This window comes from Eptesicus fuscus, chromosome 5 (genome assembly GCF_027574615.1).
Source record: "Eptesicus fuscus isolate TK198812 chromosome 5, DD_ASM_mEF_20220401, whole genome shotgun sequence".
In the NCBI taxonomy this organism is placed as follows: domain Eukaryota; kingdom Metazoa; phylum Chordata; class Mammalia; order Chiroptera; family Vespertilionidae; genus Eptesicus; species Eptesicus fuscus.
In genome coordinates, this window is record NC_072477.1 from 90786584 (window position 1) to 90812095 (window position 25512).

General features: G+C 41.6%; 1 protein-coding gene across 1 annotated transcript in view; it reads left to right on the forward strand.

Moving 5' to 3' along the window:
- The window catches only part of MIPOL1 (mirror-image polydactyly 1), a 344977-nt gene that overhangs the window by 300510 nt on the left and 18955 nt on the right, over positions 1 to 25512 (forward strand). The gene's annotated exons all lie outside the window — the stretch shown is intronic.

Genomic DNA, 25512 nt, shown 5'->3' on the forward strand with positions numbered 1-25512 from the left:
GCCCATGGGTCTGGGAGAGGCCAAGCGTCCCTGGGTCCGGGCGAGACTATGTGTCCCTGGATCCGGGTGAGGCCTCGTGCACCTAGGCCCGGGTGAGGCCACGTGCCCCTGGGTCTGGGAGAGGCCAAGCGCCCCTGGCTCCGGGTGAGACCATGTGTCCCTGGATCCGGGTGAGGCCTCGTGCACCTAGGCCCGGGTGAGGCCACGTGCCCCTGGGTCTGGGAGAGGCCAAGCGTCCCTGGCTCCGGGTGAGACCATGTGTCCCTGGATCCGGGTGAGTCCTCATGCACCTAGGCCCGGGTGAGGCCACGTGCCCCTGGGTCTGGGGGAAGCCAAGCGCGCCTGGGTCCAGGTGAGACCATGTGTCCCTGGATCCGGGTGAGGCCTCGTGCACCTAGGTCCAGGTGAGGCCACGTGCCCCTGGGTCTGAGAGAGGCCACGCACCCCTGGGTCCGGGCGAGACCATGTGTCCCTGGATCAGGGTGAGGCCTCGTACACCTAGGCCCGGATGAGGCCATGTGCCCCTGGGTCTTGGAGAGGCCAAGCGTCCCTGGGTCCGGGTGAGACCATGTGTCCCTGGATCCGGGTGAGGCCTCATGCGCCTAGGCCCGGGTGAGGCCACGTGCCCCTGGGTCTGGGAGAGGCCACGCACCCCTGGGTCCGGGTGAGACCATGTGTCCCTGGATCCGGGTGAGGCCTCGTCCACCTAGGCCCGGGTGAGGCCACGTGCCCCTGGGGCTGAGAGAGGCCAAGCGTCCCTGGGTCCGGGTGAGACCATGTGTCCCTGGATCTGGGTGAGCCCTTGTGCACCTAGGCCCGGGTGAGGCCACGTGCCCCTGGGTCTGGAAGAGGCCAAGCGTCCCTGGGTCCGGGTGAGACCATATGTCCCTGGATCCGGGTGAGGCCTCATGCACCTAGGCCCGGGTGAGGCCACGTGCCCCTGGGTCTGGGGGAGGCCAAGCGCACCTGGGTCCGGGTGAGACCATGTGTCCCTGGATCCGGGTGAGGCCTCGTGCACCTAGGTCCAGGTGAGGCCACGTGCACCTGGGTCTGAGAGAGGCCACGCACCCCTGGGTTCGGGCGAGACCATGTGTCCCTGGATCCGGGTGAGGCCTCGTGCACCTAGGCCCGGGTGAGGCCACGTGCCCCTGGGGCTGGGAGAGGCCAAGCGTCCCTGGGTCCGGGTGAGACCATGTGTCCCTGGATCTGGGTGAGGCCTTGTGCACCTAGGCCCGGGTGAGGCCACGTGCCCCTGGGTCTGGGAGAGGCCAAGCGTCACCTGGGTCCGGGTGAGACCATGTGTCCCTAGATCCGGGTAAGGCCTCATGCACCTAGGCCCGGGTGAGGCCACGTGCCCCTGGGTCTGGGGGAGGCCAAGCGCACCTGGGTCCGGGTGAGACCATGTGTCCCTGGATCCGGGTGACGCCTCGTGCACCTAGGTCCAGGTGAGGCCACGTGCCCCTGGGTCTGAGAGAGGCCACGCACCCCTGGGTCCGGGCGAGACCATGTGTCCCTGGATCAGGATGAGGCCTCGTGCACCTAGGCCCGGGTGAGGCCACGTGCCCCTGGGTCTGGGAGAGGCCAAGCGTCCCTGGGTCCGGGTGAGACCATGTGTCCCTGGATCTGGGTGAGGCCTCGTACACCTAGGCCCGGATGAGGCCACGTGCCCCTGGGTCTGGGAGAGCCCAAACGTCCCTGGGTCTGGGTGAGACCATGTGTCCCTAGATCCGGGTGAGGCCACGTGCCCCTTAGTCCGGGTGAAGCCGTGCCCTGGGTCCGGCCGAGACCAAACCAGAGGGAGTCGGACCTCCGTTACCACCATTTGTCCACCATCCAGAGCTGAGGGGTCAGTGCTGACATGTACACATAAGGAACTGGTGGACATTGAAATTCGGTCCCAAAAGAACTGTTGGTCCAGAAAGAAACTCACTTCAGACTGATCCATCTGCCTGTCAACATAACTATTATTGCTCGTCTCACATTCAGTTCTCATAAGTATATATCTAGTGACATATGATCTCGCTCATCTAGGGGAAATGATGAACAACATAGACTGAGGAACAAGAACAGAACCAGAAGCAAGGAGGCATCGATCGGACTATCGGGCCTCAGAGGGAAGATAGGGGAGGGTGGGGGGAGAGGGAGAGTTCAACCAAAGGACTTGTGTGTATGCATATGAGCCTATCCAACGGTTAAGTTCAACAGGGGGTTGGGGCATGCGTGGGGAGGGGGGGCGATGGGAATGGGGGGATGAGGACAAATATGTGACACCTTAATCAATAAAGAAATTAAAAAAAAAAAAGGAAAAAAAAATGGCAGTTTATATATGTAGCTAGAATGATAGATTTAGAAAATCACCACCTTACAATCCCCAGTGTAATTAATTCAAGCAAAAACCATCCGTCTGCCATATAATGAGTTAAAAGAAGCTACTTTGGCACTAGAATCAGTCAGTCTAGTTTATGAAAACTTACTTAGCATGTACCAAGGAATTTAAAGTTTAAAAATCAGAGAGAGCTTAGATATGGGGATTTAGGATGTCAAGTACCTTCGAACAATATTTAGGGATTTATTATTAAATTAGGGGCCCGGTGAACAAAATTTGTGCACTGGGGGTGGGGGTCCCTCAGCTCAACCTGCCCCCTCTCACATACTAGGAGCCCTCAGGTGATGTCCTACTGACGGCTTAGGCCCGCCCCCCAAGGGGAGCGGGCCTAAGCCACAGTCTGGCCTCCCTTTGTGGGAGGCAACCGGGCTGGTCAGGGGAAGGCACCAGCCCCATCACCCCGCTGCTGCAGCCACTGCCAGTCACCACAGCCACCAAGATGTTTTCATCAACACGACCCCAGTCCCTTCACCAAGAAAAAATGACAACTTTCTTTAGGCATTTTTAAGATGTGTCTTTCATAGGATATGACATTTCTTTCTTTATTTTTCTCTTTATCCTCACCTGAGGATATGTTTCCATTGACTTTTAGAGAATGTGGAAGAGAAAGGGAAAGACAGAGAGAAACATCAAAGTGAGAGGAACACTTTGATTGGTTGCCTCCTGCGTGAGCCCTGATCTGGGCCCCGGCCAGGGAGGAGCCTGCAACCTAGGTACATGTCCTTGATCAGAATTGAACCCAGACCCTGTGGTCGGCAGGCCGAGGCATTATCCACTGAGTCAAACCGGCTAGGGCAGGATATGACATTTCTTAGCCCTCCAGCAGTGGACCTTCGTTTTTTTCTCCAGAAGTGTGGTGGAAAAACCCTAGATCACCTTTTTGATTCTTATTACCCAAGTTACTAAGAATATTACCAGTGGCATACAGGAAGCTCAGCCAATGTGCAGTCAGAAAAGGTGTTTCCTCTATACTTCACACCAATCGCCAGCTGGGCCTTGACCAGGCCTAAAGCTTCCGGCCGAAGCTTTAGGCCTGGGCAGGGGCCCTTCAGCTCGCTCTGATCACCGGCTCCGCCCCTGCCCAGGCCTGCCCAGGCTGAAAGCCTCTGGCAGAGGCTTTTGGCAGAGGCTTTCGGCCTTGGGCAGGGCACCCCCAGCTCCCTGTGATCGCAGGCTCCGCCCCTTGGGCAGGGGACCCCCAGCTCCCTGCAATCCATAGCATGCTCCGCTCCTACCCAAGGCCGAAAGCCTCCGGAAGTGGCTTTCAGCCTTAGGCAGGAGTGGACCCCCAGCTCCCTGCCATCCATCACAGGAGCGGACCCCCAGCTCCCTGCAATCCATCGCAGGAGCTGACCCCCAGCTCTATGCGATCGATAGCAGGAGCGGACCCCCAGCTCCCTGTGATCGATCGCAGGCTCCGCTCCTGCCCCCTCATTCTGATTACAGGCTTGGCCCTGCCCAGGAGCCCCCTGGCTCAGGCCCTTCCCAGGCTGCTCTGGGCCCACGCAGCCTTACCTCACAGTGACCTGGGTGCCAGGATATTCCTGGGACACAGGCGCTGGGCGCCTATGTATGCAAATTAACCGCCATCTTCTTTTGGGTTAATTTGCATACTCACTCTGATTGGCTATGGGCGTAGCGAAGGTACGGTCAATTTACATGTTTGTCTATTATTAGGTAAGACTAGAGGCCCAGTGCACGAATTCATGCACAGGTGGGGTCCCTCTGGGTGGCCTGCAGAGATCGGGCCAAAACTTGCAGTCCAATGCTGCCTGCAGCTCCTACCTGCTGCTCCCGCTCATACTGGCCCCACTGTGCCTGCCATGGGCTCATGCCCAATCAGTCCATTCAGGAGAGGCTCGCATCTGGTGCCATTCCAAGGGGAGTGGCCTGTAGGATAAGACTGAAACCGGCTCTCCGACATCCCCCAAGGGGTCCCAGATTGCAAGAGGGTGCAGGCCAGGCTGAGGGACCCCACCGGTGCACAATCAGGCCGGGGAGACTGCTGGAGGGCTCCAGAGCATGTCTGGCCTGTCTTCCTCAGTCCTGATTGGCCATCGACCAGACCCCAGCAGCAAGCTAACCTACCAGTTGGAGCATCTGCCCCCTGGTGGTCAGTGCACATCATAGTGAGCGGTTAAGCAGCTTAAGCATATCATTAGCATATTACGCTTTGATTGGTTGTTTGGTTGTTCTGCCACTTGGTCTATTTGCATATTACTCTTTTATTATATAGGATTTACTTTTTTTTTTTAATAGACCCAATTTCTTTTTTTTTTTTATTTTATTTTATTTATTTATTTTTTAAAGAATGTAGATATTTTAAACTGGAATCTGTTTCTAAGCCTCTCTGTTGCTACAATTTTAAAACTTATTTTTCTTCCATTAGGGTTGTGCTTATGTAAATGATAGCAGGTAGACCTAAACCATTGAACCTTTTATCAAAATTCATCTTTTAAAAAAACTCCCTACAATGTAAAGAAGTTTTGCCTGAGATTTTATCAATTTTCGACAAGGTACTGATCCTTTATTTAAATTTTAATATTTTGTGTTTCAGGGTTTTTTTGTTAATTTGTGTTTTTAAATATTATATTAAAACATTATTTATCTTGGTTGATGAAGGGCTTTTTACATCTCCTTAAATTTTTTATCTAAATTTAGTGCCTAATTCACCTCACCTTACTGCTATCCTCAATATTCTATAAAAGATGAAAAAGACACTAATGGAGAAAAAAGCACTTCGACTTTACTCTTATTCAAGAAGTAATAACAATGAAAAATAACCCTGACTGCATGATTTCTTCTGAAGGGTGTTTCATGTTCAGACATGACAGTGATATAATGGAGTTGAACAAAGGTGTTTCTTCCCACCCTGTGGAATTGGGCCAGGTTTTTACTTACATTCTGTCCAGAAAGCCTGAATTTCTGACTGAATGTCTATTTCTTACCTCATAGTTATTACCTGCACTTGTGTCAACTGTAGCTTTGTCTTTAATTCCAACATTTGTGTAGATCAGTCATTATATCTATCAACAGTAGGGTTGTAATTGTATATATTCATATATTCTAGACCCTAATTGTTTATTTCAATTTGAGAATATATGGTTTTTTAAAGAATCAAAGATAAATCAGGTAGAGAAAATTGCTGTGACAATGCCAGCTTAATAAATTGAATATTACTTTTACTTTGTAGTTTCCCTGGCTTAGTCTGAAGTTTGAAGGTGCACTGATATATTATCTCTACTGGTCTCCCAAAGGATGTTGCCTGTCTTTTGAATTAATCTTGAATAAGGTTGATTTGTATTCCCTGTTAATCAAAACTTGAAATGTTGACATTAGAAAATTTCATTCAGTGCTAATTATATAGAACTTTTATGAAAGTTAGGAAGGAAAGAATCCTACATTTGAAAGTTTAGTATCAGCCTAAAGCCATATGAAAACAATAGTGAGTAGCTTAATAAGCCATTTTAATAAGATGCCTTAATAAAACTAACCAGCTGTTCGAGCCTGCTGCATTTCACTTGGCAGTATGAAAGTCAGTGACTCACTTCCTCTATCCTTAATTGAAATTTTTCTGGGTTTAAAATGATCAAAAACCTCAGCAATGTTACAGCAACGTTTCCCAACCTTTCTTTACTCTTGAATCCCTTTCATAGTAATACACATTCTCTAGGTAGAGTTGTAAGCATATTTTTTGCAGTGGTATAAGATAAAATTAATTTGCATTGATTGCTTTATAAATTTTATTTAAAACAATCTTTAATATTAATAATATGTAATATCACATAGTGTTTGCTTTAACTTGTAATAGAAAAACCATAATGTATTAAGTTTTATAATGGTATATTAAGTTTGCTGTAGGGACTAAATACATATAAGAAAGTAGATTTAAATGTAATAGTATGTTATGACATTAAATAACTGCTTGTAAAATGATATTTAGAATTCTTAACATTTTACTTTTAAAATGAAATAATAGTGGTTTTCAGCCTCCATTTGCTAAAATATTTCCACAAATAGCACATTATGGCCCAGCCAGCGTGGCTCAGTGGTTGAACATCAATCTAGGAACCAGGAGGTCAGGGTTCGATTCTCGGTCAGGGCACATGCTTGAGTTTCGGGCTCGATCCCCAGTGTGGGGCATGCAGGAGGCAGACAATCAATGGTTCTCTCTCATTACTAATGTTTCTATCTCTCTCTCTCTCTCTTTTTCCTTTCCTCTCTGAAATCAATAAAAATATATTTTAAAAATAAATAGCACATTATGGGTATTTAGGGTTTTACTTCAATATATGTAAAACTAAATTTAACACATATTACTCCTATTCCAATGATTTTTCTCTTTAATTTTTCTTTAAGTAGCAGCTACTAAATTGGCGATGTGAGTTGTTTGATCAAATGAACACGACTTAGAGATCTGGTGAAGCGAATCTTGAGGTGAATTTGCTTTTTATGCCCCTCATTAATTTGTTTTCCAACATCATTGTACTTTCTGCTTACTCTAAGTATTCAGTGGTCCAATAGGGGTGGGAATTAAACAGCTTACAACTGAGAAAGAAAAAAATTATGCTCAAAAACAGCATGTTCACCATCTGTGTGCAGCTGAATGATAAATCAACAGAGAAAAAGTCATGGACATGCTATGCGGACCTTCGCTTCACCGCCTCTGCTCATTAACACACACTCAAGTCCTTAAACTATTCCATCTTAAAGGTTTGAATAAAGAAATAAAATAAAGGCAAAAAATGTTTAATGCTAATTTTATGCTTTAGTTTCAAAAGTAGAACTCAGAACAGACATTACCACCTTTGGCTGTATGATCTGTGCATTTTTAAATTACAAAATGAAAAAGTGATGCTTGAGAGAATTTCAATATATAGTTTTGCACACCCGTTTTACTTTTTGTAGATTTAAACACATACAGTTTTAAAAAAAAACATTTATTTTGCCCTGCTGGCATGGCTCAGTGTTTGAGCATCGACCTATGAACCAGGAGTTCAGAGTATGATTCCAATTCTCAGTCATGGCACATGCCTGGCTTGTGGGCTTGATCCCCAGTAGGGAATGTGCAGGAGGCAGCCGAGCATTGATTCTCTCTCATCATTGATGTTTCTATCTCTCTCTCCCTCCCCTTTCCTCTCTGAAATCAATAAAAAATACTTTTAAAAGTCCACATATTTATTTCCTCAAAAACATATTTTAAAATATGTTATTAACTGGTTCCCCAAATACACATTAAAGTCAAACCAATTACCTGAATTAGTTAAATTAGGAAATGTTATTGAAAGAAAGGAATCACTTGCTAGAAAAAGTATGCATCAGCATATTAAAGAAATGTTAGTGGATTCTTTACAACATCCTCAAATAAGAGAACATTTTTAAATGAAAATTTAATAGTTTATTATAGAATAATTGATTGTATCCTTTAAAATACTAAGTATTTTTCTCATCATGATCAATGTGTACAACTCTAAGACCTTATTTGTTTGTGTTAGTGAACTTGCCAAATATTGGTTTCTGCTAGTCCAGTTTATACTATTTATTTTTCCTATGCCAACACTCTGATTTTGCTCTGAAGTACTCTACAACTTGCTGTTACATGACACTAGCTACAGAGCTAGCTTTTCCAGTTTACTGAGTATAAATCAGAAAAACCTTTTTGTAATGTACAGGTTCCTATCACTACGAAGCAGTTATTAGCAAACTGTAAGTGAACACGAGTCCAAAAAAGGTATGTTGTGATTATACTGACTCTGAAAATATTTGACTTTCATAGAATGCATCGTTTATTACATGGCATAAATTGGTTGTAGCATTGTTCATAATTTTGTGAATAATAAATCCAGTAAATAGTAAAACAATAAAAATGTTTATACCCTAGGAATATATTTTAAGTAATTATTCTGAAGAGCTACATGTTAGTGGTATCTTTCAGCAAATTAATAAATATGAGTCATATTTCTTGGTTAGGGAATGAAACTAGGACCTGTTAATAAAAATTATATTCTTAGTAACTGATTTTTTATTTGTTTCCTACATTTTCTATGTCATATTTATGATAGCAAAAGTGCATTAAAACTTTTAAATAACATTTAAGCAACAATTTAAACACAGTAAACTCTGCATTGATTAAATAAATGTGTTTAGAAGGGAATAAAATGAATGCATCAAAGAATTTACTTAGCAGTCATGCCATCTTGTTCATTTTTTAAATAATTCCTGCTTAATGTAATATTTCATTACTCATTAAATTTGACCAAGTCTTTATTTTTATAATGTTTTGCACAGGCATATTATTTTTCCTTTTTTATTATATGTATTGGGGTAACATTTGTTAATAAGATTACATAGGCTTCAAGTGTACAATTCTATGACATATCATCTGTATATTATATTGTGTGCCTACCACCCAAAGTCAAAGACCCATGTTTGACTCCCTTTATCTTTTACTACCCCCTCCCCTCAAAATTTGATTAAGTCTTAAATAGCTAACTCATCTGTCTGCCTAGTTCTTTACTGAGACTCTACTCCTATGATATACTAGTAACATCGCTTTAATACTGTTTTCCTGATATATTTTATTGCTTTCAAAATAACCCTTTTGACTACTAGAAAGTGGTGTTTGTATTTATAATTGGTTGATGTAGCTGTGTTATTACTTATTATAAAGTGAAGAACTAAGTACAAATCATGACCATTGAATTGATTGAGGAAATAGATGAGTTATAATAGCCATGCCAGATACCTCAAAAAACAAATGTATTTTATTTTAAATTAAAAAGATGAAAAAGAAAATTCCTATTGAATGAAAGGCCACGATTTAACTATTTTTCCAATTATGATTACAGTAAACAGGATCTTGAATGATTTATACATGTATTTATTCAACAAATATTTTTTAAATATATACTATGCAATGAACTATCAAACAAAATAGAGAAAGACCCATAAACAGGGAGCAGACTGACAGCTGTTGCGGGGAGGGTTGAGGGGCTGAGTTGCGGGGGAGGGATTAAAGAAAAAAGAGAGAAAAAAAACTAATGGACACAGACAACAGTATGGGGATTGCCAGGGGAGGCGGGTGGGAGGAAGTAGAGGAAGGTATAGGGAGAATAAATGGTGATGGAAGGAGACCTGACTTGCGGTGGTGAACACACAATACAGTGTACAAATGATGTGTTGTGGAATTGTGTACCTGAAATCTGTATAATATTGTTAACCAGTGTCATCCCAATAAATTAAATTAAAAGGAAAAATATGTTCTATGTGTTAGGACTATGTCAGGCATTGGTGAGCAAAATCATACTGTTCCTTGACTTCATCAAGCAGGACTTCCAGGAGAGATAAGTATTAAATATTCATACAAATGAGTATAAAACTATAAATTGTGTTTAATGCAATAAGGAAAAATTCTCATGAGCTAAAAGAGAATATAACAGGGAGATCTAATTTAGATTTGTGTTAGGGAAAGACATTTTCTTCTAACTATAAATAGGAGTTAGCCAAAAGGGAAAACCTTCCATGTGGAAGCCAAAGCAAAGAATGCAGCACATTGGAGAAACCGAAGGAAGATCTTTGGGGTCAGAGCGTGCAGCATGGAACACAAAAGGAGGATAGTATAGAATGCAGAGTCAGGTCTTGAACAACCTGGTAACCCTTGTTAAGGTTTCTGTCTGTTTTTATTTTTTAACCTCATCATACAAGTGGTAGAAGTAATTTATAGATTTTAATCAGGAAACATTGTTCTGATTTGCATTTTTAAAAGGTTAACTCTGGCTGCTGTGGAGGATAAATTGGAATGGGACAAGAGTAGAAGTAGAAAGACTCTTAAAGAAGGAATAGCACTTCAATAAAAAAGAAAGACAGAAAGAGAGAGAGAGAGAGAGAGAGAGAGAGAGAGAGAGAGAGAGAGAGAGAGAGAGAAGGGAAGGAAGGAAAAAAAGGAAGGAAGGAAGGAAGGAAGGAAGGAAGGAAGGAAGGAAGGAAGGAAGGAAGGAAGGAAGGAAGGAAGGAAGGAAGGAAGGAAAGGAAAGAAGGAAAGAAGGAATAGCACTTGTGAGAAATTGTAATGACTTGGACCAGGGCTGTTTCATTGGAGATGAAGGTAAGTCATGGGACTTGAAATCCCCATGGCGTCCAGACAGTAAACTTCCTACATGGGATGCGGGGTATTAAGGAGAACTCCCAAACTTTTGTCTTGAGCAACCTGATAGATGGAAATACCATGTACTGAGATTGGGAAGACTAAGGGAGGAACAGAGGTGACATGGAAAGACATTTTTAATGAATAAAATTTGAGTAGTATACAAAACACTTAAATAGATGTCCTTGATATCTTAGTTTCTGAAAGATTTACACTTATAACAGGTAATCCTTCAGAATTGTTAATAGGTACATTAAAGAAAACATTTGGGATTTACATCTTATATTTATTGTAAAAAAAAATTAATGAAGCGAGGAGAACCTGCAGTTCTCTCACATGATAACCTTATCATTCTGCTATGAGGAGGCCTGATGCCCTAACCGGTTTGGCTCAGTGGATAGAGCGTCGGCCTGTGGACTGAAGTGTCCCGGGTTCAATTCCGGTCAAGGGCATGTACCTTGGTTGTGGGCACATCCCCTGTGCGAGGTGTGCAGGAGGCAGCTTATCTATGTTTCTCTCTCATCGATGTTTCTAACTCTCTATCCCTCTCCCTTCCTCTCTGTAAAAAAATAATAAAATATATTAAAAGAAAAAAAAAAGAGGCCTGATAGCATCCCATAATGTTTGATGTCTACAATACCAGGCATAATGTAACAATACTACTTAGGTAGTATATTTTTTCATCCAATAGAATAGGTCATTTTTATCTAAACATTTTCATTGAACCATCTTGCCAAGAATCAGTTTAGGTTTTAAAACCGTAATTCACATATATGGGTCAATGTTTTGTGCCACTATTCTTCTTTGCAGGGAATTAGTATTCCCTGCTAATAATGAACTCATATCATATCAAAAGATATAATGGATTCATATTAACCAGACAAGTATATCATTTGAAACCATAATTTTATGTTACATTTTGTTTTAGGACCAAAAAGAATGTTTTGCTTTGGAGGTTTATATTAGTTTAGTTATGTACTGATGTATAACAAATTACCCCAACATCGAGTGGCTTAAAACAGCTACGATTATTTCACAGTTGCTGTGGGTCTGGAATTTCAGCGTGGCTTAGCTGTGTCCTCTGGCTCTGGGTCTCTCATAAGGATGCCATCATCTCAAGGCCTGACTGGGAAGAGTCTGCTTTTAGATAACTCACATGGTTGTTGTCAGGATGCAGTTCTCACAGGTCCTTAGACTAAAGTTGCATTTCCTCTCACAATCAAGGCCTTTTTCTTCTGTGCAGGTTCTCCACATAGCATCTTCCAACATGGCAGGTGGCTTCACTGGAGTGAGCGAGAGCGAGCAGAATGGAAGTCAGAGAGAAAGAGAGAGCTAGCAGAATGGAAGTCACAACCTCTTGTAACCTAATCATAAAAGTGACATCCCATCACTTTTGCCATGTTATATTCATTAGAAGCAAGTCACTATGTCCAGTCCATACCAGTGGGGAGGGGATTACACAATGGTGTGAATACCAGGAGGCACAGATCATTGAGAGCCATGTTAGAATTAGAAGCTGCCTCCCACAAAGTTTTTTAAAGCTGTTATTTTTATTGGGCCTTGGGTAGCTGAAAATTGGTGGTCTGTAAGACATTCAGTTAATTATATTGCTTCATGAGCAGTGACAATTGTGGGAAAACAGACAACCACAATCTGACCTTCAGATACTATCACAATCCTCTGAAAACATAGAAGATTCTGTCTAAAGAAAGCAGAGGTCATGGCAGGGTCAAAACTTCTAAAGGAACCAAAGCCTGAGCCAAAATTAAGTACCAAGATTCATGCATATTCAGAAACTAATGATCATGAACAGGCCAGTAAGCAGGACCTGTCTGTGTTGCCCACAGTTCTGGCCAGCGTTCTACTTATAAATTTGAATTGTAAAATTCAAAGTCCCTCTAGCTAGTGTAAGAAACAAGGAAGGAGGAATTGGATTTTTAACTCTTTCAAATCAAGGTGAATGCAGAGAACCTGACTCAAGATTCAAATTATTCCTACTAGTGAAAATGGCAAAAACAAAATAATGAGGGATGGAATGGGGCAGTGCTCAGCTGAGGTGAATGTCGAAAGCCAATCAATATTATTTGAATATATGCTGAAGTATAGCGGTTTTATTGGTACTTCAAATCTCTTTGTTGTTGATATTGATGCTATTAATAACGATAAGCATAGTTTTTAAACAAAATTTCAATAGCAATGAAAATTCAGCAAAAAAAGTTATCAAATATAAATATTTAAAAACCAATGCTTTTTTAAAAAAAGAATAAATAATTGTCATCCTTAACCAAAAAGATAGGCAAAAAAATAAGTCAAAATAATAATAAACGTGATTATTGCCACTATAGAAATGTCAGTGAATGGACAGCTATTAAAATAGTGTAGTAAAAAAGACTAAAAAGAGCTTTAATTAATGAAAAGATTAAAGTTGAATGAGAGTAGTCCTTTACTAAATACCCTGAATTACTTGAAAGCACTTGGAAAAATCTTTGAAACTTGTATCTTCTGCTCTCCAATTCAATTATTTCCACCATGGACTATTACAACGCATTGAGTTAGACACTGGGAATCACGAGTAAATAAAATTAAAGAGGCAGCACCTGCCATCACTGAGCTTACAATCTAGCAAGGGATACTGACTGTTATAGGGGAAGTGCATGGCACTATGGGAGCACTTAGGAAGAATACAAATTTCAGACTTCCGTCAATAAGGGGAGGTTTCATAGTTGTGAAAAGTATGTATGTTCCCTTAACTCTGTGGGTTGTGTTGCTAGGAATCTTGTCCACCTGTTAGAGCAAGCCATAACAACTTGTCTAAAATTAAAGATTTAGGGTCCTCACTCTTTTTTTCTTGATGAGGCTGGTTAAAGACTTGTCAATCTTCTCTATCTTTTCAAAGAACCAGCTCTAAGTTTCATTTATCTTTTTTTTATTGCAGAAGGCCCCCTTGTTTTGTATTTTTTTTTTTAGTTTCTTTCATTTATTTCTGTTATAATTTTTTTTTAATCCTCACCTGAAGACATGCTTTTTTAATTGATTTGAGAAAGAGAGGAGGGAAAAAGAAAAACACATTGATATGACAGAAACATCAATCGGTTGCCTCCTATACTTGCCCGAATCAGGGATCGAAGCCGCAACCTGTTGGTGTACAGGACTACGCTCCAACCACCAGAGCCACTGGAGGGGCTGCTCTAATCTGTATTATTTCCTTCTTTCTACTTACTCTGGGCTCTGCTTCCTGTGTGTGGGGGGGGGGGGGGGGGGGGGGAGGTTCTGCTAGTTCTTTTATTTGTAATTTTTTGAGATTTTTCTTGCTTTTTGAGGTAGGCCTATATTGCTATAAATTTCTATAGATTCTAAGCATTCCTATCAAAGGACCAAAGGCATATTTCACAGAACTAGAAGAAATAATCCAAAAATTTATATGGAATCATAAAAGACCTTAAATAGCCTCAGCGACAATTTTGAGAAAGAACAAACTTGTGGGTATCACCTGATATCAAACTATACTACAAGACATACTAATCAAAACAGCATGGTACTGGCATAAAAACAGACATATAGATCAATGGAACAGAGAGAGCAGAAATAAATCTATGCATTATGGTCAATTAATATTTGACAAAGGAGGCAAGAACATACAGTAGGATAGAGATAGTCTATTCAATAAATGGTGTTGGAAAAATTTAACAGATGCAGTACATGCAAAAAATGAAACTAAACCACCTCCTTACAATATACATAAGAATAAACTCAAAATGGACTAAAGACTTAAATGTAAGACTTGAAACCATGAAAATCCTAGAAAAAACAAACATAGGCAGTAAAATCTCAGACATTTCTCAGCAATATTTTTTCTTATATATCTTCTTATGGAAGGGAAACTAAAAATAAACAAACAAACAAAAGCAAACGGGACTACGTCAAAATGAAAAGTTTTTGCACAGCAAAGGAAACCAACAACAAAAGGAAAAGTCAACCCACTGAATGAGATAACATATTTGCCAATGATGCATCTGATAAGGGATTAATATTTATAAAGAACTCAAACAACTCAACACCAAAAAGAAAAAACTCCAATTTAAAAATGGGCAAAGGATCTAAATAAACACTTCTCCAAAGTGGACATACAGATGGCCAAGAAACATATGAAAAGATGCTCAGCGTCACTAATCATTAGAAAAGTGCAAATTAAAACCACAATGAGATTAAAACCTCACACCTGTCAGAATGGCTATCATCAATAAATCAACAAACAACAAGTGCTGGCGAGGATGTGAAGAGAAGGGAACCTTTGTGCACTGTTGGTGGGAATGCAGACTGGTGCCACTGTGGAAAACAATATGGAGTTTCCTAAAAAAATTGAAAATGTAACTGCCTTTGATTCCACCTCTGGGCATATATCTGAGGAAACCCAAGAAAACACAATTCGAAAGAATATATGCACCCCCTATTTCATTGCAGCATTCTTTATATAATAGCCAAGATCTGGAGTAGCCCAAGTGCCCATCCTATATAATAAAAGGCTAATATGCAAATTGACCAAATGACGGAATGACCAGTCACTATGACGCGCACTGACCACCAGGGGGCAGACACTCAATGCAGGAGTTGCCCCCTAATGGTCAGTGCATTCCCACAGAGGGAGCACTGCTCAGCCAGAAGCCAGGCTCCCAGCTGGCGAGCACAGCGGTGGTGGCCAGTGTTGGGAGCCTCTCCCACCTCCTCAGCTGCGCTAAGGATGTCCGACTGATGCCTTAGGTCCACTACTGTAGGGAGCAGGCCTAAGCCATCAGTCGGACATCCCCTGAGGGCTCCCAGACTGTGAGAAGGTGCAAACTGGGCTGAGAGACACCCCCCGCTCCAGTGCATGAATTTTCTTACACCGGGCCTCTAGTATAGGATAGAGGGAAGACTGACATATTCACTCTATAGTTTTTAAAAAAGGGTGAGTGGATGGTATTTCTAGTGCTTATATAACTTAAATCATGAATACAATTAAGCAATTTTTTATATTTTTACTAGAGGCCCAGTACAAGAAATTTGTGTACTGGGGGAGTGTCCCTCAGTCCAGCCTGTACCCTCTCCTATCTGGGACCCATCGGGGGATGTCCAACTGCTGGTTTAGGCCTGATCCCGCAGGGGACATCCCTCTCACAATCTGGGACTGCTGGCTCCTAACCGCTCACCTGCCTGCCTGCCTGATTGCCCCTAACTGCTTATGCCTGCCAACCTGATTACCCCCTAACCACTGCCCTGCTGGCCTGATTGATGCCTAACTGCTCCCCTGCCAGCCTGATCACCCACAACTGCCCTCCCCTGCTGGCCCAGTCACCCCCAACTGCCCTCCCCTGCTGGCCTGACCTCCCTCAACTGCCCTCCCCTGCTGGCCTGATCTCACCCCCAACTGCCCTCCCCTGCAGGCCCGGTCTCCCCCAATTGCCCTCCCCTGCTGGCCTGATCTCCCACAACTGTCCTCCCCTGCCTGCCATCTTGTGGTGGCCATCTGGTGGCAGACATCTTGAGACGACGTGGGGGTGGCCATCTTGTGATGATGCGAGGGTGAGATGCCACTTAGGCTTTTATTAGTATAGATTGGCAATATATTTTTCTTTTTCTTTTTAAATATATATTTTATTGATTTTTTTACAGAGAGGAAGGGAGAGAGATAGAGAGTTAGAAACATCGATGAGAGAGAAACATCAATCACCTGCCTCCTGCACACCCTCTAATGGGGATGTGCCCACAACCAAGGTATATGCCCTTGACCGGAATCGAACCTGGGACCCTTCAGTTCGCAGGCCGACACTCTATCCACTGAGCCAAACCAGCTAGGGCAATATATTTTTCTTTTTATGTGAACTGCCTATTCATGACCTTTTCCTATTTTTGTATTGGATTGTTAATTTTTATTAATTAATATAAATTTGGATAGTAAATAAATTAGCTTTTTATTATATGTACTACACTGAGTGGCCAGATTATTATGATCTCTGAACACATAATAATCTGGCCACTATATCTATATCTATATCTATATATATATACTAGAGGCCCAGTGCATGAAATTTGTGCACGGGGCTGGGGGTGGGGAGGGGTGTCCCTCAGCCTAGCCTGCACCCTCTGCAATCTGGGACCCCTCGAGGGATGTCCGACTGTCCGTTTAGGCCCGATTCCAGTAGGATCGGGCCTAAATGGGCAGTCGGACATCCCTTTCACAATCCAGGACTGCTGGTTCCCAACTGCTTGTCTGCCTGCCTTCCTGATTGCCCCTAACCGCTTCTGCCTGCCAGCCTGATCACGACCTAACCACTCCCCTGCCAGCCTGATTGATGCTTAACTGCTCCCCTGCCACCCTGATTGCCCCTAACTGCCCTCCCCTTCAGGCCTGGTCACCCATAACTGCCCTCCCCTGCAGACCTGGTCTCCACCAACTGCTCTCCCCTGCAGGCCTGGGTCCCCCCCAACTCCCCTTCCCTGCAGGCCCGGTCGCCCCCAACTTCCCTCCTCTGATGGCCTGGTCACCCCTAACTGCCCTCTCCTGTAGGCTTGATCACCCCCAACTGCCTCCCTTGCAAGCCTGGTCCCTCCCAACTGCCCTCCCCTGCTGACCATCTTGTGGCAGCCATCTTGTGTCCACATGGAGGCAGGATCTTTGACCATAAAGGGGCAGCCATCTTGTGTTTTAGAGTGATGGTCAATTTGCTTGCATATTACTTTTTTATTAGATAGGATAGAGGCCTGGTGCATGGGTGGGGGCCAGCTGATTTTCCCTGAAGGGTGTCCTGGATCAGGGTGGGGGTTCCCTTGGGGTGTGGGGAGACCTGGGCAAGGGGCCTGTGGTGGTTTGCAGACCGGCCATACTCCCTAGCGACCCAAGTGGAGGCCCTGGTATCTGGGATTTATTTATCTTCTACAATTGAAACTTTGTAGCCTTCAGTGGAGGCCAGGGCCGGCCAGGAAGTTTGGCTTCCTCCATTGCCGGGAAAACCCAAGCCTCCTGCTCGCTCCGTGGCCGCAGCCATTTTGGTTGGGTTAATTTGCATACTCACTCCTGATTGGTTGGTGGGTGTGGCTTGTGGGTGTAGTGGAGTGATGGTTAATTTGCATGTTTCTCTTTTATAAGTGTAGATATTTTAGAGGCCTGGTGCATGAATTTGTGCATGGGTGGGGTCCGGCCAGCCTGTCCAGGGGGAGGGGACATGGGTGGTTGGCCGGCCTGCCTGCTGGTCGAACTCCTGGTAGAGGGGACAATTTGCATATTAGCCTTTTATTATATAGGATATACACTGAGTGGCCAGATTATTATGTATTCAGAGATCATAATAATCTGGCCACTCAGTGTATAAACGTTTTTCCCCACTTAAAGCATTGCTTATGTTAACAGAGTTTTTTGTTTTTTACATTGTCAGGTTTATTTGTTAAATTGTGGTGTTTTATGATAACTAAGGCAGCTTGCCTTCTCTTGAGTTGCCTACTGGAGATTATTTATAATTAAGTGCCTAGAACAAGAATGAGAGCTATTTATAAACTTAGTCTTGTTGTGCTTTTTTTTTTTCTTTTAAATAAAAGGTTGTTTTTATTAATTAATAGCTCATGGATAATAGTTTTTCTACCTAATTCGGGGTGGTTTATCTTAGCAAATAAGCTATTTAGTCATAGTTCTTCAGCCATAAATCTCCTGTTCCAAAGCAAATATCCTGCAAGGATAGAACAAACAGGATCAAAACACAGTAAGAGTTTTGAACTCTTATATGCTGGATTGGCCTCAATGGGTGTGGGAGATTAAAGGAAAGTACCTGAGGTAGCTTTGACTGTATAAGGAAATGTGTCTTTTAGTTCAAATAATTTTTTTTATTTGTAAATACTTAATTAGCAAAATTGTACAGCCTTTATTCATGATGTTAAAAAACAATGAAATAAATAGTTCTTTCATCTTTGTGTACCATATGTCCCCTTAATTTATTTTTTCTAGTAAAATTATAGCCATTAACTAAAATTGTAAAACCTGTATAATAAGCTTACCAAATATAAATACTTTAAAGCCATCTGTAACTCTTAAGCCTCGTGCTTTCTGTCAGCCCAGTAGAATCCCCAAATCTGTGAAGGGTTCAACAAAACCAAATGAGATGGGAAGAGAAAGAGATTGCATTTTTCTCTTTCAAGTGCCCTGTGATTCACTTTAGTGGTTAAGTACATATTCATCTTTATTGAGATAAATATTAAATAATATCGTTTTTATACTCCAAACATTTTAAAAATGCTTTTTAACCACAATATGTATTTTTGTAAATTACTAAAGCAATATACATTAATTTTAGAATAAAATGTAAATATTGCTAAGCAACTTGGCATTGTTGCAAAAACTTTTTTATAGAACACATATAGTATAACCTGATTCACTTAATGTTATGAGTAGCTTTCCATGTCATTATACATACTATTTTACTAAATAAATTACTTTAAATCTATTGTATAGTGTACCATAATTTAACTAATTTATTATTGTTACTACTTAGTTGTTTTTAAAATACTGCTGTAATGAACATAATTACAGCTAAATATTTGCCCATATCTGTAATATTGCAGGGGACAAAAATTTCTGGAAGTGGAATTGTTGAATTAAAAACTATTTAGAATTGTTAGAAAAGGTTTCTGTTAATTAGAAAAACAATTGGGTTCTTTATGAAGATGCAATTGAAAAACTACAGATTTTAAATCTCTTCAGGTATATGGGAAAGAGAGAAATATAGTGCTAAGATTTTTATAGTATATGGATTAACATTTCATCTTGCCTTTCAATTATAAAACACATTATAATAAATACTTTATGTGATAAGAACAATCTAAATTATAAGCACTGTATATATAAAGATATATAGTGATAGCTAGAATTTAATTCAGATGTACTTATGTTTCAAGGACTAAGAATTTTATTCAAAATTTCTATACTTTTTTAATATGGCTTATTTTATACTCTTCAAAGACACTGGCACATAATAGAGCAGAATGATGTAAAGTTGGAAAAGGCAGAGTGTATGTCCCATCAAAGAGTTGCCCTATAGTAGAGTTCAGATTGAGAAAGTTTAGACAGGAGTTAATAGCTTGCTTTGAGGAGAGCAAGTCATGCTCTATTTTCACAAGTATATCAAAATAGTGGACCGGCACTTTGACAGGTTAATATGAATGACTTAAGTCTGTGGGTGTGTGTGCATAGCTTTAGAAGCACACTGCCTATGGGAGCTTTTTGGCAAAAAGGTAACAACTATGAATAAGATTACCTCTTTTAACTTGTTCCATTACACCTGGCAGGATCTCTTCTAGCTATTTCACTGTAAACATTAATACAAAAAGTTTCTTGTTAGTCTTACTACTTACTATATAGAAGTAAAATTTAGAAAGATATGGAATTTTAGTGAGAAATAAAGATCAGTATGGGGGGAAGCAATAAATTAATATTATGTTTTCATCTCTGTTACTATTATTATAAAACATAAAGACAACTCATAAAAAAGTATATACTTAGCTCTCTGTTAAATTTGGTGGAATCAATAAAAGGTATGCTATATGTATGGCTCTTGCCCACAAGAAGTTTAAAGCATTGATATTCAGTTATTCCCAAATACTACTTCATTGTATATAGTTTTAGCTAAATATTTAGAGAAAGCTCCTTATTGGCATTTTATAGAATAGAATGGTACTGAATAACCTGTTAATTGTTCAGTGCAGGTAACACAGAGAAAAGGAAGCCTCAAGGAAATTGAACTTGGCCCTGTAGAGTGGGTGGGATACGAATAAGCAGAGAGGGAAGAAGAGAGGGTAACGAAGAAAGGAAGAGCATAAATGAAGCAGAGGTGCTGAGAGGGGACAGTACAAAGGTCAGCTGGCAGGAGCCAAGGTTCCTGTGATGACATCAGGTCATCTAGACTAGGCTTAGTTACTGAATGCCTTCAAGAGTATGCACAGGCATTTAGATTTCATGTGACAGGGAATAAGAAGCCATCGTAGCGTTTTGTAAGCAGCAAAGGTTACTTGATGGAAATAGCATTTTAGGAACATCAGTCTCACTTAGTATTGTGGAAGATTAACTGAAGCAGGCTCGTGTTAGAGGACAAACTACTAGCTAAGAAGCCATCACAATAATATAGTATAGACAGCTGGTGTGCTGATGTCGGCTGGAAGGAAGGGATTCGTATCAGAAACACTATAGAGAAAAACAGTATGATCTGTGACTAAAGAGATGTGAGGAGTAAAGAAGTAGTTAGTATTTAAGATTTTTCTGCCTAAGACGTAGGCACAACACAATGCCATTAGTAGAATGTCTTTAGTTCAGTGCTAAAAACTAATTTCATTTTCTTTTTGTGTAACCCTAACTTATAAACTTATGAGAAAAAATATTAACTTGAGTTTGAGAACAGTACTGTGTGATGGCAGATATAAAACTCATCAAAATTGGCTTCTAGAAACTGAAGAGCAAAAGAAGGGAAGGGCTTGAAAGGCTTCTTCCCTGAGAATAATGAAAATACCCATGAGAATGTCTTTGGAATGACAGTAATTTTTATTACATAACCCTATTTCCCACATAATTAAATTCTTTCTGTAGAGTTTAGTGCTGGAAGTTAGAATGGCCAAAGTTATTCTGAATGATAAAGATTATTCTTCAGAGCTGTATTTCAAGCCATTCAAAGACAGGCCAATGTCAAGGCTGTGGTTTGAACTGTCATTCATAACTCCTCTACTGGGCAAACAGAGGCTCAGTTCCTGGGATGATATCACCGGGAAGAACTATCTAAACCAGACTAGTGGTTGGATGTCTAAAAGTCCAGATTTAAGCAGGTGAAAGCAGCATGGAGAAAGAATTTTTATAGCTTTTTTGTTTAAAAAGACATATGATAAGAATGGGCTATTAGCAAAGATTTACAGCAATTGTTATTAATATCATCTAGGTTATTTACTCAAAAGAAGTATCTCTACCAATTTAGGTAGCAAAACATATATCAGAAGACATAAACACCACTGTATTGACCAAACCTACAATAATCTAAGGAAAAATAATAAGTTATAACTCTTATGTATTATGCTTTATAGAACAGTAGAGGCCCGGTGCACAATATCTGTGCACTTGGGGGGGGGGGGTCCCTCAGTCTGGCCTACACCCTCTCGCAGTCCAGGAGCCCTCAGGGGATGTCTGCCTGACTGCTGAGAGGTCCTTAGTGCTGCCACATGGAGGCAAGTGTGCTTGCCAGCCATGAGGCCACCTGGCTTCTGGCTGAGCGGCGCTCCCCCTGTGGTCAGTGCGCATCATAGCAACTGGTGGTTTTGCCATTTGGTTGATTTGCATATTAGCCTTTTATTATATAGGATTTGAAAAGCCTTTAGGATTTTATCAATGTTTTCAAGAGGCAGGTATGAGGTTCTGTTCTGCATACCCAGATGGGAATGCCTGACCAATTAAAATTTAAAAGTAGTTTTCATTAGAAACCAAGATGGCGGCATAGATAAACACCTGAACTGCTGCCTCGCACAACAATTTCAAAACTACAACTAAAAGATAAAACGGACATCATCCAGAACCACAGGAAGGCTGGCTGAGTGGAAATTCTACAATTAGAAGGAAAGAGAAAAGCACACTGAGACTCAGAGAGGTTGCGGAAGTAAAGGCAGAGGTACAGAGGTGCGCACGCAGAAAGGGCTGGCAACTGAGTACACGGCTGGCTTTCTCAATCAGGAGGGAGACAAAAGCTTCCCACTGCTCTGAACTCCAGTTCCGGGCGAGACTCTGGGGACCCAGACTCATATAGGGAGAAACTGGACTGTCTGGCAGTGGATGAAACTCGAGGGCAGCTTTCTCTCAGAGGTGCTTGCAGTGATTACCGTGGGACACAGAGACCCAGGGGCCTCTTAGGTCAGGGCTGATGGGAAGCCAATGCTGTTTGCTCCGCCCTGAGACTCCGCCCCATCCAAGCTGAGTGCAGAGGCTTTTGCATATGAATGGTCTGGTCCTTTGAATTCTAAACTTACCTAACAAACTGCAGCTGAGTCAGAAACACCCAGAACATCCAAAAGAAAACCCAAGGCCCCACAGCAGCTTGCATTTCTTCATAGCTGGGCCTCATCTGGGCAACTCCAAAACCCAAACAAAGAAGAGGAATCTGCAGATCTATCCATACCTCCTGCTGGGTGGCCTCAGGCAGAGGCTAAATTAGCATCTCCTTGGAGATCCAAGAGCCAGTGTACCCAGGGGTCAAGGAGGACCATCCAGATTACAACTCCTCAGATCCATAAGGGACACACTCAGGGGGCAGACTCAGCGAACACCAAAGCCCCACTGAAGCAAGTCTTGTCTCATAAGGGTGTCTCCAGCACAGAAGTTCTACCAGCGTAGACACAGCTGATCCTCAGCCAATTGGCCTGGAGGTCAATTCCTCCCAGTGATACCAATAACAATCAAGGCTTAACTACAACAAGACTGTGCACACAGCCCACTAAGGGGTGCTCCAAGAGTGTCCACCTCAGGAAACTGGGGAGGCTGAGCCACTGAGCCCTATAGGACACCTAGCACACAAAGCCACTCTATCAACTCAGGGAAGCAGCCAAAATGTGGAGACAAAGAAACAGGTCACAAATGAAAGGAATGGAGGAAAGCAAATGACTGGATATAGAGTTCAAAACCATGGTTATAAGGTTTTTCAAGAATTTTCTAGAAAAAGCCGATAAATTTAGTGAGACCCTCTAGGATATGAAAAAGGACCAATCAGAAATTAAGCATACACTGACTGAAATAAAGAATAATATACAGAGATCCAACAGCAGACTAGAGGATTGCAAGAATCAAGTCAAAGATTTGAAATACAAAGAAGCAAAAAACACTCAACTGGAAAAGCAAAAAGAATCCAAAAAGAAAAAAGAATCCAAAAATATGAAGATAGTGTAAGGAGCCTCTGGGACAACTTCAAGCATACCAACATCTGAATTATGGAGGTGCCAGAAGAAGAGAGCGAGAGCAAGATACTGAAAACCTACTTGAAGAAATAATGACAGAAAACTTCCCTCACCTGGTGAAAGAAATAGACTTACAAGTCCAGGAAGAGCACAGAACCCCAAACAAAAGGAATCCAAAGAGGACCACAACAAGATACATCATAATTAAAATGCCAAAAGCAAAAGACAAAGAGAGAATCTTAAAAGCAGCAAGAGAAAAACAGTTAGTTACCTACAAGGGAGGACCCATACGATTGTCAGCTGATTTCTCAACAGAAAATATGCAGGCCAGATGGGAGTGGCAAGAAATATTCAAAGTGATGAATAGCAAGAACCTACAACCAAGATTACTCTACCCAGCAAAGCTATCGTTCAGAATTGAAGGGCAGATAAAGAGCTTTACAGATAAGAAAAAGCTCAAGGAGTTCATCACTGCCAAACCAGTATTATATGAAATGCTGAAAGGTATTCTTTAAGAAGAGGAAGAAGAAGAAAAAAGGTAAAGATAAAAATTATGAACAACAAATACATAGCTATCAACAAGTGAATCTAAAAATCAAATGAATAAAAAATGTGATGAACAGAATAAACTGGTGAATATAATAGAATCAGGGGCATAGAAAGGGAGTGGACTGACAATTCTCAGGGGAAAGGGGTGTCGGGGGGTGCGGGAAGAGACTGGACAAAAATCGTACACCTATGGATGAGGACAGTGTGGGGGGAGGTAAGAGCAGAGGGTGGGGTGGGAACCAGGTGGAGGGGAGCTATGGGGGGAAGAAAGAGGAACAATTGTAATAATTGAACAATAAAGATTTATTTAAAAATAAAAATAAAATAAAATCTGAGATTAGGCACTGACGACATGAGAAGAAAAAAAAAAAGAAGAAGAAAGTGCCAAACAGCTTTTTGTAGTGGTGGCACCATTTATATTCCCATTAGTATTGTATGAGAGTCCCAGCTCCTCCACATCCTTGTCATCACATATTATTGTCAGTCTTTCTAATTTTATTCCTTTAGGTCTGTCATAGTATCTCACTGTGATTTTAATTTGAATTTCCCTGATGAATAATGATTTTGAGGGCTCTTTCATATGTTGTATAGACTTTCAGTTATCTTCTTTTGTGAAGTGCAAGTCTGTTGCTGTTTTTCAATGGAATTGTTTGTCATTTTAGTATTGGTGTGTGTGTATATATATATATATACACACACACATATATATATGTGTGTGTGTGTGTGTGTGTGTGTGTGTGTATATATATCTACACACACAACACATATATATATATATATATATATATATATATATATATATATATATATATATTCATTCTGGATATAAGACCTTTGTAAGATATGTATACTACAACTATTTTCTCCAAGTCTACATCTTTTTTACATTCTTGATGTCTTTTGATGAGCAGAGGTTTTCAATTTTGATGAAGTCTAATATTCAATTTTGTCTTCTAGACTTTTTGTGTCTTGTCAAAGAAATCTTTGCCTACCCAAAAGTCATAAAAATATTTCTCTGTAGTTTCTTCTAGAAGCTTTATAATATTAGTCTTCATATTTAGATCTATGATTTTTTTAATCAGGGAGAAAATAAAGTAAAAAAAAAGTAGTTTTCATTAGCCTTATAAAATGCCATTTAGTACTTTGTAAATCATCCTATATAATAAAAGGCTAATATGCAAATCGACCAAACAGCTGAATGACTGGTTGCTGTAATGCGTACTGACCACCAGGGGGCAGACGCTCAAGGCAGGGGGAGCACCGCTGAGCCAGAAGCTGGGCTCACAGCTGGTGAGAGCAGCGGCAGTGGCGGGAGCCTCCCCTGCCTCCGCAGCAGTCGGACATCCCCCGAGGGCTCCCAGACTGTGAGAGGGCACAGGCCAGGCTGAGGGACACCCCCACCCCAAGTGCACGAATTTCGTGCACCAGGCCTCTAGTCTACCTAATAAAAGAGTAACATGCTAATTGACCGTACCTTCACGACGTCCACCAGCCT